At 40.9% G+C, this 18,656-nt stretch overlaps 1 long non-coding RNA gene across 1 annotated transcript in view; it reads left to right on the top strand.

Annotated features, from left to right (window-relative positions):
• Nucleotides 1-18,039, top strand: part of LOC143029498 (uncharacterized) — a 139,257-nt gene extending 121,218 nt beyond the window's left edge. The window contains exon 3 of the long non-coding RNA XR_012966843.1: nt 16,722-18,039. This is a non-coding gene — a long non-coding RNA (uncharacterized LOC143029498). The remainder of the gene's footprint in view (nt 1-16,721) is intronic.
• Nucleotides 18,040-18,656: the final 617 nt, after the last annotated feature.

Genomic DNA, 18,656 nt, shown 5'->3' with positions numbered 1-18,656 from the left:
AGCAGCAACCACCCCTGGCCATCAGCTCTACGCAGGTGGCACCGATCCCCAAGACCTCGAGGTTGGCAGTACCGCCGATTAATCGGAAGAAGAATAATCCAGTGTGATAACCACGTTATGAGAAGTCATCAGATGTGGGTCAGTCACACCATCGAATGTGTCTTGGTGTGAACCCAATGATCCTCCACAGAAAACGTACTACGTCGAAGACATTGAGACGCGACCTCAGAGTCTTAGGATGGGTCTTAGATTTGCATCAAATTAGCAAGACAGAAATCACAAGAGCCCTGAATACGCGGACCTTGTTCCTCTTGTATAGTTAGCTGCGGCACCGAACGTTCCAGTTGAGGTTATTCACATCTGTACAAACCATTCCCGCTTTCCATCTGTTTTTTATGTCAGGACCTCCGGATAAACGGATTATGCCTCGAACAGTAACCCGCCATTTGGTTTCATCCAAGGAAATCCCAAAACGTTTTGTATTTTAATTTTAATCCAAAGGACATTTGTTTGCTTCGCTTCCTCATCCAAACGAATTCTAGTACATCCATGAGTTCTGCAAATAGTTCAGCGTCATTGGCAAATTGTATGTCTCTGACGTAGGAATTGCCGAAGAGTGTGGGGGTGATCTAATAGAGGTATTCAAATGGGTCAAGGGTTTTCACAAGGGTGATGGAGGCAAGGTCATCATGTTAAGAAGAAAGAGCAGAATTCGTAGTAATGGGTTTGAATTGGACAGATTTAAGTTTAAGAAGGAAATAGGCAAAGACTGGCTTACCAACAGAGATGTTAACGAATGGAATAGGCTTAGTAACCATGTATTAACCAATTAAACAATTTGTTGTGAGAAGATTAAATGACTTTATGGATTGGGATGAAAGGTGGTAAGGGACATGGAACTGCCTAGTGTAGGCCTTATGGTCACTTGCGGTCTCTTCCGTTATTATGTTCACAGTTCACAATTTTCCTCATCGTCCTGCCCACTGCAGTGTTGAGGATAACTAAATCAAGAATACGTTCCTGTTTTATCTCAGGTTACGTCCGGAAAACGAACACGCCCAACTTCCCCATTTCACTTGTGTTTTCACGGGCAGAATAAAGGGCGGAAATGAGACTGATGAATTAATTAAACACCTCGAAGACTCACTATTATTCTGAGTCTCTGTCAATTGAACGAAGCACCCTCTTAAAGCTAATATTAGTTATGAATTGTTTGTTGAAATTCAAGTCAAAGCAGAACGAGAGCTCAAAGGGCTAATATCTAGCTAGTTGTGGATTTCTAGTTCATGTAGTCTGAATATCAAAGACACCCGTTCATAGGAAACTGTAATGTTATAACACATTTGTAAATGTACACTTTAAACCCACTATCGGAGAAATAGTATCAGAACTGCAGGAGATCCGTATATTTCGACTACTATCTGTAGTCGAAGAGGACTACAGATAGTAGTCGAAATATACAGTTTTCCTTGTAACCCCATGAATAAGACATTTACAACTTATTGTTTAGGTACGTTTATTTGGCATTGAATAATGAAAAGAACACATAGTTCGAAATAACAATTACAATTGCCGAGGATAACACAAAAAAACATGTAAGCTTATTTCCACTGTGGTCCTCAAGCTTATTTTCATTGTGGTCCTCAAGCTTATTTCCATTGTGGTCCTCAAACTATAATTATAACAGAGGCAGTCATCGTTCCATTGATCCTCTACCTCTGTGGGTTGGTTTGACATGATTGGCAAGGCTGTGCTCCCGTAAGGACCACCTTTCCTTCCTTGTAGGTGTCTACTAGTAATCTCGTCTTTTATCTCTGTGTTTAGTATCTTGACTCACGATCCCACTCCTCCTGATCCTTGCACTGATGGTCATTCATCTGTAACGATGTCATTTCCTTCTGCGTGTTTGGGTTTCAGATTATCGCTGGCCGAGCGGTTTAGAGCGTCGCTACTTGCGGCGGAGGTCGATGTGACGGCAGTTTGAACTCTGCCGCCAGCGAGTTGGACCAAGGGCATGGTTGATAAAATTCTACGCTACAAAGTCCTCTGTTAAAGGAACCGTCCTAGCCTCCTGATAGGTGGAGTTCGTGACGGAAAACCGAATGATTTTTTTTTTTTTTATAGTTTCTCTGTGGTTTTGTTACTACTGTCGACACGTATGCCCTTGTGTCTTTCCCCGTCCTCCGACACTATGAATTGTCCACGAGAAGGTGTTCCTCCATGTAGAGTGACTACTGTACTCATGCCGTAATTTCCATCGGTCACTGCAGTGGCCGCATCGTTTCTGCCACCATGCTCGAGGAGCCTCGGAATCAGGGAGAGAAAGGCACTGTCTACACCAGCGTTTCTCAACCTTTTTACCCTTGCGTAACCTTTAAAATAAATTTCATGTCTCAAGGAACCCTTGCGCAAAAAAAAAAAAAAAAAAAAAAAAAAAAAAAAATAAATATATATATATATATATTTAAATATATATATATATATAATATATATATATATATATATTTGAATAATTCGCTAGTGGACAGCGACATCAATCATACAATCCATGACCGTCGCGCAGAGGATTCGATCTAGATCGTCTGTGGTCGAGTGGTTAAAGGCGGGTGCTGTGGACTCTCTTGGGTCTATAGGCGGTGGTTCGAATCCTCTGCGCGACGGTCATGAATTGTATGTAATATATATATATATATATATATATATATATATATATATATATATATATATATACTATATCTTTCTCATTTTATTTTCATCGTAATAATAGGCTAGATAGGATGATGTCTATATTACATTATTACATTAACCAAGAATATGCCGTGCGTGTTTAATTATATTACGTATATGAAATCAAATAAAAAATCAAAAGTGCATTAGCTTATCTCACTTGTTCTCGCGGAACCCTTAGGGACCTTTTGCGGAACCTTAGGGTTCCGGGGAACCCTGGTTGACAAAGGCACTGTCTTCACCATCATCGGGTCCATTTCCATAGTATGCCGTTTCTTTTTATACAGATATATCCTTTCTGACATTCTGTATGAAGACAATTCACCTGATGTCCATGGTATGAACATGCAGACGATTACCTCCTGCAATCTCATTGTGTCTGGCTACATGTTGTCGAATCACAGCTCTCAGATACTGCATAGACTCTACGAAACTCCACTGGTTCCCATATAACGCCGTTACACACTCTTCTTCGTCTGTCCGTTAAATCTTGCCAGTGGAGATCCGTTCTAGGTCTGCGATGAACATGTCTCCGGTCAACGAATGACTCTTTTTTCATTATCTTCTGAGCCACTCAACCTCACAGCCACTCAACCTCACAGCCACTAATCATTGAAGTTAGGCCTAATTACCAGGGGGCGAATCCCGGGGTCGAATTCGCCATGGCCGTGGGCCGAATTCACTTGTCCGAAATCACCAGATCCCTTTCCAGAGTAATTATGGAATCGTGGCAGAGTCAAAAACTTCGTTGTATTGTTCTTCGTGGTTTCCCTAACGACTTTTTTTTCTATTAAATACCTAAAAACAGCCACGTTCTGTGAGTCTACCAGTGTTGACAATGAGCAGCTGTTTCTACCGTGACACACTATCCTGCGGACAATACCGAACAACGTACACAATAAGTTCACTGGCGCCACCAATAACCAACGCAGCTTAAAGCACCGTCTCTCCACAAGCGCCAAAAATATTTCACCGGTATTGATTCACTCAGTCTCTTTGAGAGCCCTGGCAGCACATTTTTTCCCGCTGCCGCAAGACATACAACTGTTATACTTTCCTATTCATTCCCTAAACTCACGGGCAAGTAGTATTTCTAGGGTTGCCGCCTTGTAAACTACTTGGACCATCGGGAAAGCCAGTCTTGTATAAAAGAATCTTGATCTAATCCTCTGCCTCACCTAGGGTCAGGCGGCCAGGCTGCCTCCATGATGCTGGTTGGCGAGCGCTGAACTTGAACCGATTCTACCTGATCAGATCCTTCTTTGACAATTATGCTACTAACTGGTACACCTGACAATGCCCACAATCACGCCTCAACCCATACCGAACAAAACCATAAAACCTGAGAAATCATCCTTCATCAGGAGCTTTTCAAGTAATCGTCAGGAATTTGACTAGTAGTCTGACCACTGTGTGCAATTCATTATGATACGAGTCATGAAAAGAATCTTAGTGCAAAGTACAAAAGCCCTCCAAATCGTGTCTATCGAAAAGCAAAGGTGATTTTAAGTTTGATAGTATGGTACCTAAGGTGTTGGCAGTAGCGGGAAGGCGAGGGAGGGAGGGCGTGGCACTTTTGGTAAGTAATGAAGGATTACAAAGGAGGAACATGCCGACAGGAGACCTTTTGGTCCACAATTAGAAAAAAAAAAAAAAAAAAAAAAAAAAAAAAAAAACATTATAACATAAACAATAATAAATAAATTAGATAAATATATAAGTGAAGTTGAATAATAAACAAGCAAGTAAATAGTAAATAATAATAAATTGACAGGTAAATAATGATAAATGATAATCAAGGAAATAGAAATAAACAAACAGACAAATGATAACAAACAAATAAACAAATAATATAAGATAAATGGCAGACATTACAGGATCTTGACTGGGTGTTTATCTGAACGAAATTGGTAAATGTATGGTTAAATGGAGTATTATGTGAATGAAAATGAGACAAGGTGGGAAGGAATTCTTAGTGTGTACGACCCTGGTAATAATAATAATAAAAAAAAAATGGCGAGAAGAAAGAAATATTTCGGAATAATTTGTAGAAGTACGTAAAGAGTTTTCGAATGAATAGGAATGCTATGGTGCTCGGATATCTAAATATAAGAGCAGGAGATGTGTCGGTGGATGAAGTAGTAGGGAACTATGGTGTGCCAAGAAGGGAAAGTGGATATAAAATGTTGTAGGTGTGCATTAAAATGGAAATGATGATAGCGAGTACAGTATTCAAGAAGAAACATAAGCATAAGTATACGTAGGCCAGGGTGGTTGGTGGGAGGGTAGGCGAGAGGGCATTGATAAATTAAATAGTGGTGCACAAAAGGAGGATTAGAAAAGCTTTGGACGTGAATGTAGTCAGGGTAGAAAAGTGTGGGGCCTCATCTTTGTTCTGTGATTTCGAGGTGGTTGTTCAACGTTTATGTGGAAGGATTGGTTAGGGAGAAGTGGAGAACAAAAGTATGAAATTGGTGGGCGAGGGTGGAGGGACGTGGAAAGTAAACCAACTGTTTGCAGATGACATTCTATTTGTGGCTGATTCGGAGGAATGGACTAAAGCGATTTGCAACTGAGTCTGAAGGAATGTGCGAGAAGAGGAATGTGAGATTATACGTGGGCATACAAAAAGTTATGAAATGTACCATGAACGATAAATATAGTAGGCTGAATATGAGAGGCAGATGAATGTAGATATTTCTAAGTTTTTGGGGTCGCATGGGGCAGTGAACGGAGGAGTAGGGTGTAAAGGTGACAAGTAGATACGTACGTGGAATAAAAAGTCTTATGAGAAACAGGTACTTGTGGATGAACGCAAAGAGAAGGCTGCACGAAAGAATAATTGAATCCACGGCACCGCATGGAACAAAGACTTGAGAATTCAGAGGAAGAAAAACGTCTGATTGTACTTGAGTGTTTGAAAAAGTATGGGAAGAATGGATAGCGTGAGAGATATGGAAATTAGGCGGGGAACGAGAGTGGGAAGAGAATTGTCGGGTGGGTTAGATCACAGAGTGATGACATGGTTTGGATACATGGAAAGGATGAATATGGAAAGACTGGCTAAAAGAGCGTGGCGAACGGATGCAGATGGATGGAACTTAGGAGAAGTTCAAGAATAAGGACGGTGTGAGGGAGGAAATGTCTGTGGAGGAGGGAAGAGTGTGCAAGATATGAGTGATTGGAGGAAGATTGTGAATGGATTACAAGATGACGAGACCCGAAGGGGATTTCTTTTCATTTGCTTTGTAAAATTTTTGAGTGGATGAGCAGGGTATGTGTGTGTGTAAGTGTGTGTGTGTGTGTGTGTGTAAGTGTGTGTGTGTGTGTATGTGTGTGTGTGTGTGTGTGTGTGTGTGTGTGTGTGTGTGTGTGTGTGTGTGTGTGTGTGTGCGTCTATATAATAAAACGGTAGCGATATCTCAACTGACAGTCATGGACACCTACAGTGTGTTGAAAAGTGTGACATTGCAACAAAAATATAACCAACTAAAGCTGATTACATCACCTCTCAAGAGACATCGGCCGATAGAAACAGGATCGTTACTCTATCCAGAGTCTCAATAGTCAATAACAGAGGACTAGTAGCGAAGAGTCAGTAAAGAAAAGTGTCTAATCAGGGAAGTCGTTCCCTGGGCAACGACCAAGAGGAACGGGCTTGTTCCGAGTATTCTGCTGTCGTCTGTGCGTTTTCTGTGTGAAGGGCATCGCTCAAACGCAAGAGGATAAATAATCCTGATCTATTTTGGCACCTTCATCGTTAGGATATGGTGCCTACCTGGAATATGGTCAGTATACGCACACGCAGATACAAGCGAACGCATGCACGCGCAAGCGCGCGTACACACACACGCACACACACACACACACACACACACACACACACACACACACACACACACACACACACACACACATATATATATATATATATATATATATATATATATATATATATATATATATATATATATATATAAAGGACTACTATTACACAGGACGTGCGCACCCAGATCCCTGGGTCCTCTATCGGAGGCCATTGCTTTCTTTGTAATCTAACATTTTATATTGGACATATATATCAAAACTAGAAACCTAACATTGTATATAGGACAAATATATCAACTATTGACTTATTCAATGCAGTATAAGTTAATATAAACTTTTATAGTGAAATAAGAAACTATTTTTAAGGCACTGTTATGCTTTGAAATGCCAATTTTAGCCGGGCTTAGCAGGTATTATTGTATGAGGTTAGTGGACACCAGGGTTGGCGATTTTTTTTTAATATTTTAAAAATATATAAAACACCAATTTTTTTTTTATCTAAATCAGATTTATTTGATTTAAATATATATATATATATATTTTGTAGATTTTAAATATTGTGGGATTGCTATCTGATATGCGATCTGATTGCTAAAGGACATTTTTAGCATATCAATATAAGGAGCAATGTTATATAGACTTGTCACAAGTATACAAGGAACGGTATAAGCCGTATGTGAGGACAGTATGCTCAGGTTCACTCGATTCCTCCAAGATTTTTCTCATCCTGGTGACATTTGGTGCATTGTCTGTCGCAACACTTCCAATGTGACAACCAAAATCTTGTTCAGCCTTCTTGATCAAATTTTGTACAAGTTGTAGAAGATATTCAGGAGTGTGAGGTTTCCTTGGTGTGCCTATTGTGTCAACTAAATATATTTGACCAGTGGATGTTGTTTGAGTGACACATATTATGGGCTCATTATGGATGTTAGACCACCCATCAATTGAAAGACATACAGTTACATTATTCAGGTCATCTGCACACTTTTTATATTCCTTTTCATACACAAGATCCAAGTACTTATCAGCAATATCTTTTCTGGATGGAGGAATATAACCTGGCCTCAGGTTCTGAACCATCTTGAGAAACTGAGGATGCTGAACAAGACGAAATGGTGAATTCGTAGCAAATATAATTCTTGCAACTTCTTTGTCGAGATTTTCCTTTTGAGAGGCTGGAGTTTTTATGATAAATCTGTCCAGAGATGTTGATGACTTTCTTTTAGATGAAAATGATTTAGCAGAAGTGGCGCCTGTGGAGGAGTCTGATAGTGACTTTTTTAATGGTGGAGTCAGGTTTGCAGATAATGCAAGTGGAGCCGATGATGAAGGGATTGAAGCTGTTGATACAGATCCTGAAATGGAAACAGAAAATTTTAGCATATTGCATAATTTATAAATGAATAGATAAATGAATGAATACAGTGTGATTTAGGCTACTTTTGAGTACATTAGTTATTTTTTAGATAATGATCATATCCACACAAGCCACTAAATTATTTGGAAATAATTAACAGGATATGAAATAGGTGGGCTTGGAATTCAGCCCACACAGGGTTCAGTCCACTTTTAAATTCACTAAAAATAATGGGTTAGTTGGGTTAGGTTAGGCTAAATCCCTTTGGGCTGAATCCCATGTGGGCTGAATTCCAATGGAACCTATGAAATATATTACACAATATTGAATGAAATGAATAACAATCATCTGGGCCCCAAAGTTGAGTGGATACAGTATATTATAGTGATAGAGTCATTACCCAAATTTAGAAGTAATGAAGTTGAAGTATCATCTCTTTAGGCCTTCACATTATTATTGCACATGCTCTCCATCGTTCACCAAATTTATATAGTTGCGTATGAAAAGGGAGAAATGCACACAATATAAATAAAATTGTTTACCTGGGTCAACAATTTCTTCTTCTGTATGCTGTGGCTGACCTTGGCATTTATCTCTGTGAGATTTTAATCTTGACACAATGCCCTGTAGTTCCTGGCTACAGTCTTTGCATTTAGCTCGGTGCCCTTTGCCAGAAGTTGTTGGTAGTTTTTCAATAGAATTCCAGACAGGATAATTTTTTCTTCATGAAGGAACCACTCTGCCAGGTCCAGAAGACATCCTTCCTGGTTGATTCCAAAGCAGCAACTGACTCAGTGAGAAGCTGCTTACCTAGAACAAGTTTCAACAAGAATCTTGTTGAAACTTGTTGTGGGCTGCACAGTGATATATATACTAGATATAGGCTTATACCGTTCCTTGTATACTTGTGGCAAGTCTATATAACACTGCTCCTTATATTGATATGCTAAAAATGTCCTTTAGCAATCAGATCGCATATCAGATAGCAATCCCACAATATTTAAAAATCTATAAAAAAAAATCTATTTAAATCAAATAAATCTGATTTAAATGAAAAAATCGATTTTCTATATTTTTTAAAAAGATGAAAAAAAAAAAAAAAAATCGCCAACCCTGGTGTCCACTAACCTCATACAATAATACCTGTTAAATCCGGCTAAAATTAGCATTTCAAAGCATAACAGTGCCTTAAAAATAGTTTCTTATTTCACTATAAAAGTTTATATTGACTTATACTGCATTGAATAAGTCAATAGTTAATATATTTGTCCTATATATAATGTTAGGTTTCTAGTTTTGATATATATGTCCAATATAACATGTTAGGTTATAAAGAAAGCAATGGCTTCCGTTAGCGGACCCAGGGATCAGGGTGCGCGCGTACTGTGTAATAGTAGTCCTTGATATATATATATATATATATATATATATATATATATATATATATATATATATATATATATATATACATATACATATATATATATATATATATATATACATATATATACATATCCATATATATATATATATACATACACACACGCAAATATATATATAAATGTGTGTGTGTTCACGCTTGTTCACCTTGTACCGACATTAAAACTCATTTTCGAGTATTACAGGAACGAGACAATCCCTTTATATCTTTTATAATTTCCTGAATAAAATATTCAGTTGGCCTCTGTTCTCGTTGTAGGTCACCCTGACACTGATTGTTCTCGAAGCGAGCTGGCTTTACTGCAATTCCTTAAGGCACTATCATACTGGGATATTCTTCCTTCGACTGTTGGAGCAAATTCGTAGCTCGCAGTTTTCAGAAGGGAATTTCATATGCTGGAGGTAAACGATTTCCCTCAAGCATATCAAATGACTTTTTATGCAAAATTGTTGAGAAAATAGAATAATTTGTTATAGTGATTTTACAGCGGAAAAAGTGCTGATGCGGGATGAATAGGAGGTTGAAGGAAAAATATGGCAGTGTGATAACCCATTTAGGCTGATTCTTTAGAATCCTCACAGTTATCAAGATCACGTTCATCTCTTGCTGGACAGGAAGGCTACTGTAATGCATCATTCAACGCGTTGACTAATAGGTTCATTGACCATTCAATAGTGATGCTACTACTATTCTTAAGGCTTCGGATTCCATTAATGAAAGGTAAAATTTCTTACAGGAATTAAAAGCTTTATAAAGGTGAACTGTGAAAAAACTTACACCCACACACGAACACACAAACACAGTCTAAAAATAATGGGTTTTGATAAAGTATCTGAATCAACGCTTAATCTAGAATGACGGACACTTTGTCAAAATTTCATTATCTTCCCCCCCCTCTCCCCTTCCCTGTAGCGAGGAGAAACTATACCCAACATCCTCTCCCCTCTGTCGTTTCTTTGCGTCTTCTGCGCTGGCTGGAGGAATCCTTCTTGAAGATGGATTACGTACTTCTTATGCAGCACTGTTTCCCAACCCTGAGGTCGCCAAGACATCTTGTATGCTAAATTTTTAAATTCATATTGTTCTTACCTACTCCGCTGGATCTTGAACCTCAGGTAGATTTTGGTCCGCCAACAGTGATCCTCTCCATGCCCTTCGGTCCTGTGCTGCTTCCATCCAAGCTGCTTTATTTATTCCATTTCTGTCCATCTCCGCATCCACACCGTCCATCCATCCCATTCGAGGTCTCCCTCTGGGTCTTTTTCCAGGCTATAATAAAATTCAATGATGTTAACTTTGTCTTTTATAACTTTACTATAGATTAGCGGGGTCGCGGTTATATTATAATTATCTTATTGGGGTTGGGAAACACTGCTTTACAGAATGTTTTTTTAAATCTCATTTCACTTAACATATTGCTGTGGATGTGCTATGTCTTGCGACACTGCTTCTGACCCAGTGCAGTGGACAGGATCCAGGGACGACCCGTCATCCAGGAGGTGCCAAGATGAGAGGGAGGGAGGAGGGTGGAGGGGAGTGAAATATGTAGGGGATGGAATGGGTGGGAGCGGTTTCTATGCCTATTTCTTTTTGTCTACTCCCCGTGTAAGGGTGACAAAAGCCTTTGGTATATGTATGTATGTATGTACTTGACATAAGCTCCCCTCCTTTGGTATATGTATGTATGTATGTGCTTGACATAAGCTCCCCTCCCGTACATTGGGTCTCCATGAAGCAATGATTCACTGCCAAGTAATGTCATAACACATTAGTAAATACACTAAAAACCCACTGTTGATTGGATTAAAAAAAGAAAGGAAATAACGATTTCCGTATATTTCGATCACTGGTTGTGATCCTCTTCAGCGGAATATGTATTCCACTGAAGAGGATCACAGCCAGTGATCGAAATATACGGAAATCGTTATTTCCTTTCTTTCTTAACCCAATCAACAGTGGGTTTTTGGTGTAAGCAGTGATTCTTGTAGCATCACATGCATATCAGGAAAAGGAAATTCGTAGAAGGCTGGGCTACGCCATCTTTGCTCATGATCAGAAATTCCACTTCAAGTGGCCACTCTTCTCCAGTTAGAGGCAAAACACACGGGGATTTTGTTTTCCAAGTCAGGAAGATTCATAAAAACTAATGCTGATTAAGGGGAAAATATATGCGATTTTTTTTTTAGATTCATAACAACACTCAAACTTTTATAATGTATTTTCTCAGAGAAAGACCACTTGAATTTATTAATTTATTTATTCATTTACCTATTTCTATCTTGTGTACAAAACTGTATGAATTGATAGTGTTTGGATCAGCTACCGAGGTATCGATTTCTTGAGCTATATAATGAAACTTGTATATATGTATGGATATAGAAAATACAGTTAAGTGTTATCGTTATATAAAAACATCATCATTAAATCATTGCAGTGATAATGAGGGATTTGGATGCTCATTATAACTGTTGAAGTTGTACTTTACGTAGAAAGTAAACATGGTAGAATTGATCAAGTCTCCTAATTATAAACCAACAACACATAGTGATCATAAGGGATTTTGAAGTTCATTATAACTGTTAAATCCTAATGACCCACTTTCGGAGAAGAATGGGCCAAAATAAAAAGATCCGTATATTTCGATCACTATCTGTGATCCTCTTCAGCAGATGAAGAGGATCACAGATAGTGATCGAAATATACGGATTTTTTTTTTTACTTTCGCCTATTCTTCTCCGAAAGTGGTCCATTAGTATAATTTTACCAATGTGCTACAATACTTTGTTGTGATAGCAGTTGAAGTTGTACTTTATATGGAAGGCAAACATGGTAGAATTTATCAGGTCTTATAACTATTAACCAACAATACACAGATCGTCAAAACTCGGCTTAGTCGTTTCATAAATTTAAAGTTTAATGTCCTTGCATTCGACCTTGGAAGCAACACCGAACCAACTTTGTAGAAATATTGGTTATCAATGTGTTTGGGCAGCAAACGAAAAAACTTTTATCATTTGCATACATGGGGTTCTTTAAAGATGACTAAAATTGTCGGGCATTGGGCAAAAAAAAATCTTAAATGTACTAAACTTAAAACTACTAACACACAAGAAGCCCACAGTTGGAGGAAATAGCCTTCGAATGAAAGATTCGATATTTCGGCTACCAACTGTAGCCCTCTTTAGGAAGCCGAAATATAGAATCTTTCATTCCAAGTTTATTTTCTCCGAATGTGTGCTTCTTGTGTGTTATTTACAACTGTGCTACTACATTTCTGTTTAGAAATTTAAAACTACTAGTCGAGTTTAAAAAACTACGTGACATTTTTATTTTTTTATTGTATTAGATATATGATTATTAGTTATGGATTAAGAGTGTAGTGCAGCGAGATACGTAAGTGAATAGATAACATGGTAAGGAAAAGATCTAGGTGAATCCTCCCCTCTTGCTGATTCTTTTTTTTTTTTTTTAGAATTTCGTCGTTAATAATCAGACAGCTTCCTGGGTTACGTAACACGCCGAAGATATCGCGTCTCGAAAGTGAAAAAGAAGAGATCGAAGGCAGGTAGCGGAACGGAAGGAGAGTAAAAATCAAAAGTTATCATCACTTTTTTTTTCTAATATCAGTCTCCAATCGTAGAAGAATACTGCGTGGTTCTGCGCCGTAGGGGCGCCACTGAAATCCCTAAGATATTCAATATATAGAATGTAGTAAAAAGAGGTTAGGATGGACAAAGCTCCCCGGTAGACGAATGTATTCTTCTAGGGCCAACAGGCATCGCGTTCTACCTAGACCGGCGTTTCTCAACCTTTATACCCTTGCGTAACCTTTAAAATAAATTGCATGTCTCAAGGAACCTCTGCGAAAAAAAAAAAAAAAAAAAAAAAAATAATATCTTTCTCATTTTATTTTCACCGTAATAATAAGTTGGATAGGATGATGTCTATATTGCATTATTACAATAACCAAGAATATGTCGTGCGTGTTTAATCATACTACGTATATGAAATCAAATAAAAAATCAAAAGTGCATTAGCTTATCTCACTTGTTCTCGCGGAACCCTTAAGGGCCCTTTTGCGGAACCTTAGGGTTCCGGGGAGCCCTGGTTGAGAAACGCTGACCTACACAAACGTTCTAGCCCTGTATACAAGAGCGGCTATAAAGCGCATTTGTCAGTCCGGGTTCCAGTGAGCTTTACACGATCCAGCGGACAATAATATTTCTTCTGTGGGCTTTTGTCTAAAATGGGGGAGGCTTATGCGATATAGTGAGGTCTTCCCTGTTTATTTTGTGGACCTGGTAGTAGTGTCTCTCTGTTGTATTGTTCTGTGGAAACATGAACCTAGCTGATGGTATGCACTGTGGCTCGTGGAAACAAAAGAAACTCGTGTTATACTTGTATGTAGGCTCGTCTTTTAACAAGATCAATTGGCGTCCGGTTAATTGAATTTCGTATATGACATAGTTATTGTGACACATACCATTTTGTTTATGCCCGTTTTCTTTGAGTCGAAATATATCGACATGGAATATATTGTTTAGTTCGAAAAAGATTTCAGTATCATTGTTTTAATTAGGCATGTGTAATATCCTGACGCCCCATCAACAATCTTCAGCCTTTGTTCAACGTGCAGTCTGCTATAACAACAGTAATTTCTTTTTTGTTTTGGTAAAGAGCGTTTCATTATTAAGTTACAAAATTAACATCTCAAATACAATTTGTTTGAGCTAACGTTTTTGAATACTATTTTTTTAATTGTTTTCATGTAATTTTCTTTCGTGCAATTATGTAAATAAGGGTCAGAATTTATTTACCCATGTATGTATGTGGGTGTAAAAGGAGACAGATGGGGCGTGTGTATTATGCTCATGGGGTTCCGTGTCTATATTTCCACTCGGCAAACGTTGACTTAAAACCATTTACGTTCTTGGCCTGAATTGTTTCTTTTTTTAATGTGTAATTGCCGCATCTACCGTGTGTTGAAAGTTATGTTTTCTATATTTTTTTCAAGTAATCTAATTGGTTTACTTTGCCCTTTTGTTATCCTTTCATCTCATGCTAGCATAACTTCTCTGTCAAATTTTCCCATTCTTTTTTGTTCTAAATATTACGTGTGTGTGTGTACGTGTGTGTGTGTGTGTGTGTGTGTGTGTGTGTGTATGATTCACCACGGTCTTGGATCCTGTGTTGGACTCGTAATCGACAGCTATTTCCCTCCCGAAAGAGAGCTCAGAGCTCATATATGACCGATCTATGGGTAATGCAGTGACCTTACACGCACACACACACCCAACTCCCCGCACACGAGAGTTAGAGTAGCGACTCGCAGTTCAGTGATACTGAAATTATTTCAGCCGTAGTGGTAGCCGGGAACTCTACCACTGCGACATCGTGTGTGTGTGTGTGTGTGTGTGTGTGTGTGTGTGTGTGTGTGTGTGTGTGTGGGCGTGTGTGTGTGTGCGTGTGTGTGTGTGTGTGTGTGTGTGTGTGTGTGTGTGTGTGTGTGTGTGTGTGTGTGTGTGTGTGTGTGTGTGTGTGTGTGTGTGTGTGTGTGTGTGTGTGTGTGTGTGTGTGTGTGTGTGTGTGCGTTTATGTGTGTGTGTGTATGAGAGAAGTTACCGACTCTGCGAGTAGGATAGGCATGATAGCCTCTACTGGATCGCGGGTTTTTATGATCATATGCTTTTCTTGTCGCCTCGCGGTCGTTTCGGCGGATTCAGAACCCCCTACTATCTGCCTTCTCTCACCTCCAGATGTTGGCGCCCTAGTCCCTTCGGCCGTCATTGCTTATTCAGTTAATGAAACTATGATGGCAGATACTAAAGACCACGTGATAACAAATTCGAGGGATGTGGGGGATGTCTGACTGGGTGGCTAGTTGTCTGTCTGTTTGTGTGGATGGCTAGTTGGTTGGTTGGGTGTCTGTGTGTGTGTGTGTGTGTGTGTATGTATGGCTGGTTGGTTGGCTGTGTGTGTGTGTGTGTGTGTGTGTGTGTGTGTGTGTGTGTGTGTGTGTGTGTGTGTGTGTGTGTGTGTGTGTGTGTGTGTGTGTATGGCTGGTTGGTTGGCTGTCTGTGTATGTGTGTGTATGGCTGGTTGGTTGGCTGTCTGTCTGTGTGTTGTATGTGTGTGTATGGCTGGTTGGTTGGCTGTCTGTGTGTGTGTGTGTGTGTGTGTATGGCTGGTTGGTTGCCTGTCTGTGTGTGTGTGTATGGCTGGTTGGTTGGCTGTCTGTGTGTGTGTGTGTGTGTGTGTGTGTTTATGGCTGGTTGGTTGTCTGTCTGCCTATGTGTGTGTGTGTGTATGGCTGGTTGGTTGGCTGTGTGTGTGTGTGTGTGTGTGTGTGTGTGTGTGTGTGTGTGTGTGTGTGTGTGTGTGTGTGTGTGTGTGTGTGTGTGTGTGTGTGTGTGTGTGTGTGTGTATGGCTGGTTGGTTGGCTGTTTGTGTGTTGTATGTGTGTGTGTGGCTGGTTGGTTGGTTGGCTGTGTGTGTGTGTGTGTGTGTGTGTGTGTGTGTGTGTGTGTGTGTGTGTGTGTGTGTGTGTGTGTGTGTGTGTGTGTGTGTGTGTGTGTGTGTGTGTGTGTGTGTGTGTATGGCTGGTTGGTTGGCTGTCTGTCTGTGTGTGTGTGTATGGCTGGTCGGTTGGCTGTCTGTGTGTGTGTATGGCTGGTCGGTTGGCTGTCTGTGTGTGTGTATGGCTGGTTGGTTGGCTGTCTCTCTGTGTGTGTGTATGGCTGGTTGGTTGGCTGTCTGTCTGTGTGTGTGTCTGTATGGCTGGGCTGTTGAGGAAACGGGGGGAAAGTGCTCTGTTGAGGATGAGCTCGTCAACGTGGATTATCACAAGATTCCTGAGGTTATTTCCGACCGCAAGGCAGCCGGCCACCCAGCCGGCCGACGAAGCCGGAGATTGTCCGACGCTAAACCTCTGATTGTCGGACGAACGTAGATTATCACAAGGAAGATTTGGTTAAAAAAAAAGGAATAGAGAACAGTCGTAAAGGTGGTAGAGGAGAGGCTGAAGAAATGTGGAAGGCGAGGGTAGAAGAAGATGGGAGCGGATCAGTGTTCCTTTATGTGTGGTAGCGGGTCTCTGGTCTTAAAGAGAATGTTGTGTGACCTCTTACCATGGGGATGTCGCAGAGGACTGCATAAAACATAGGCGGTCGGTACTTCCATCCAGAAAACCGATTTTAGAACGCAGGTACCTTGGACACACTGTATATGCATTCCGAAATGATTTGTGAATAAGGTTCGGGGCCAATGTTCTTGTATTAAAATGGATGAAACATTTTCAGCCATCGTAAGATTACTGCACCCTTTTCTGAACGTTCATGATAAATTCATGTTTTCTTCCTTCCACAGGTCACCTAGTGTTCTGCTTCAAGCACGGTCCATTTCCGAACATGCAGCCCGCGAAGTAGAGAACGAAACTGTGCCAAGCCTCGGCCAGGAACTTGGTTCGACCTACGTCCATCCCTCTACAGCCGAGGACAACCTTGAGGCTCTCGTGTCGTAGCGACGTGGCTCGACCGAAACGACACAACTTCCCCACACCCGACGTACGCAGTTGCCTGCGCGGCCTATTCACACCCAGAAACCTAAACCCCATCTCGATGACTTAAACAAGGCCCAAGCTTGTCACGTGTTCCACCCGACGTTAGTTCTCCTCCCCCGAAGAGCGCAGGTCGAATTGCGGAACTGCGCCCCACGAAAAGGTTCGATCGAAGTCGACACGCGGCTTTAACAGTAGCTTATCCCCTTCCCCACGCGGCCGAGAGTATCCGGGGCCAGCCAACACCATTCTCAGCAACGGACACCGTGAGTCGATGCCGATGACCCTCCACTATGGTCGAGTGACGGTAGCGTTGGTGCGCAGACGATGAAAACTAACATTTAGTGTATTAGGTAAAGGATAAAGGAAACGCGTAATTAAAAGCAGGTGAAGAGTGGTAGAGAAGACCAGTTTCGATTTGTGCGTGTGTTCGGCAAATAATATTCGCGAGTGAATAGGAAGAAAGGGAAAGAAAATAGCAAAATGATGAAAATAAAACTGATAAAGGGAAAAGAATGATGAAGATGAAAAAATCGCTTTGGAGGTGAAGGATTCCTTCCCAGCCCCAGCTTCCCATTTTCCCCACTTTTGTCCTCCAGGTTGTAACCTCACAATCAGAGCACAGAGGGAGTACCAACCTCTCCAATCATATTTACCAATGACCATACCAATCATACTATTGGAGGGAGGTAGACAAATAAATAAATAGATTCTGGGCGTTGATCCCAGATAACATTTTTCCCCCCGGACCCAAAGTATATTACCTTTTTTTTTCTTTGTTGGAAGACCAACAAAAACCACAGACATTTATTCCCTACTCAAGTCCGACCACCCCCCACCCAGTCCCTTAGACAACCCCCCTTCTTCTCCCCCTCTGCCATCGGCTCCCTCCACCTCCACCCTGTCGCCTCCAGCAAACCCACAACCCCAACCTTCCTCCCCTCCCCTCCCACCGTCGACGCCACCATCGTCCCTGCCACCACCACCGCCTCCTCCTCGTCTTCGCCCAGCGAAAAGGGCCTTCTCGAGGCTATCCATGATGAACGACTCCAAGCCAAAGCCGGCCTCTTCGACTTCGACTCTTTCCAAGCCCAACTACCACTCCACGGGGGTCAACATCGTCTTTGGAGGTGAGTACAGCCTGCAGTAGGTTTCGTTCTTAGGGGGGTATTCAGCCCAGAGCTTGAGTGTGTAGTGTGATGTGGTGTAGTGTGGTATAGTGTAATGTAGGGTAGTGTAGTGTGTGTGTGTGTGTGTGTGTGTGTGTGTGTGTGTGTGTGTGTGTGTGTGTGTGTGTGTGTGTGTGTGTGTGTGTGTGTGTGTGTGTGATTCACCATGGTCTTGGATCACGTGTTGGACTCGTGATCGACATCTATTTCCCTCCCAGAAGAGAGCTCATATATGACCGACCTATGGGTAATGCTGTGACCTTACACGCACACACACACCCAACTCCCCTTTCACTAGAGTTGGAGTAACGACCCGCAGCGTGTGTGTGTGTGTGTGTGTGTGTGTGTGTGTGTGTGTGTGTGTGTGTGTGTGTGTGTGTGTGTGTGTGTGTGTGTGTGTGTGTGTGTGTGTGTGTGTGTTTGTGTAGGGCTTTGTTCTTCGGCACCCCAGAAAAGGTCACCTCATCCAGTTCTTTCCCCCTGAAGGTCCAGTCTCGCCAAAACATGGAACAAAAAAATGGTAACATTGCATGATCTTATTTGCACTACTTCAAACTCCACGGGACCGTTTTTCTG

Source organism: Oratosquilla oratoria, chromosome 11 (assembly GCF_046742065.1).
Source record: "Oratosquilla oratoria isolate Oo_2021 chromosome 11, ASM4674206v1, whole genome shotgun sequence".
In the NCBI taxonomy this organism is placed as follows: domain Eukaryota; kingdom Metazoa; phylum Arthropoda; class Malacostraca; order Stomatopoda; family Squillidae; genus Oratosquilla; species Oratosquilla oratoria.
This window is presented reverse-complemented; position numbering and strand designations above follow the sequence as displayed.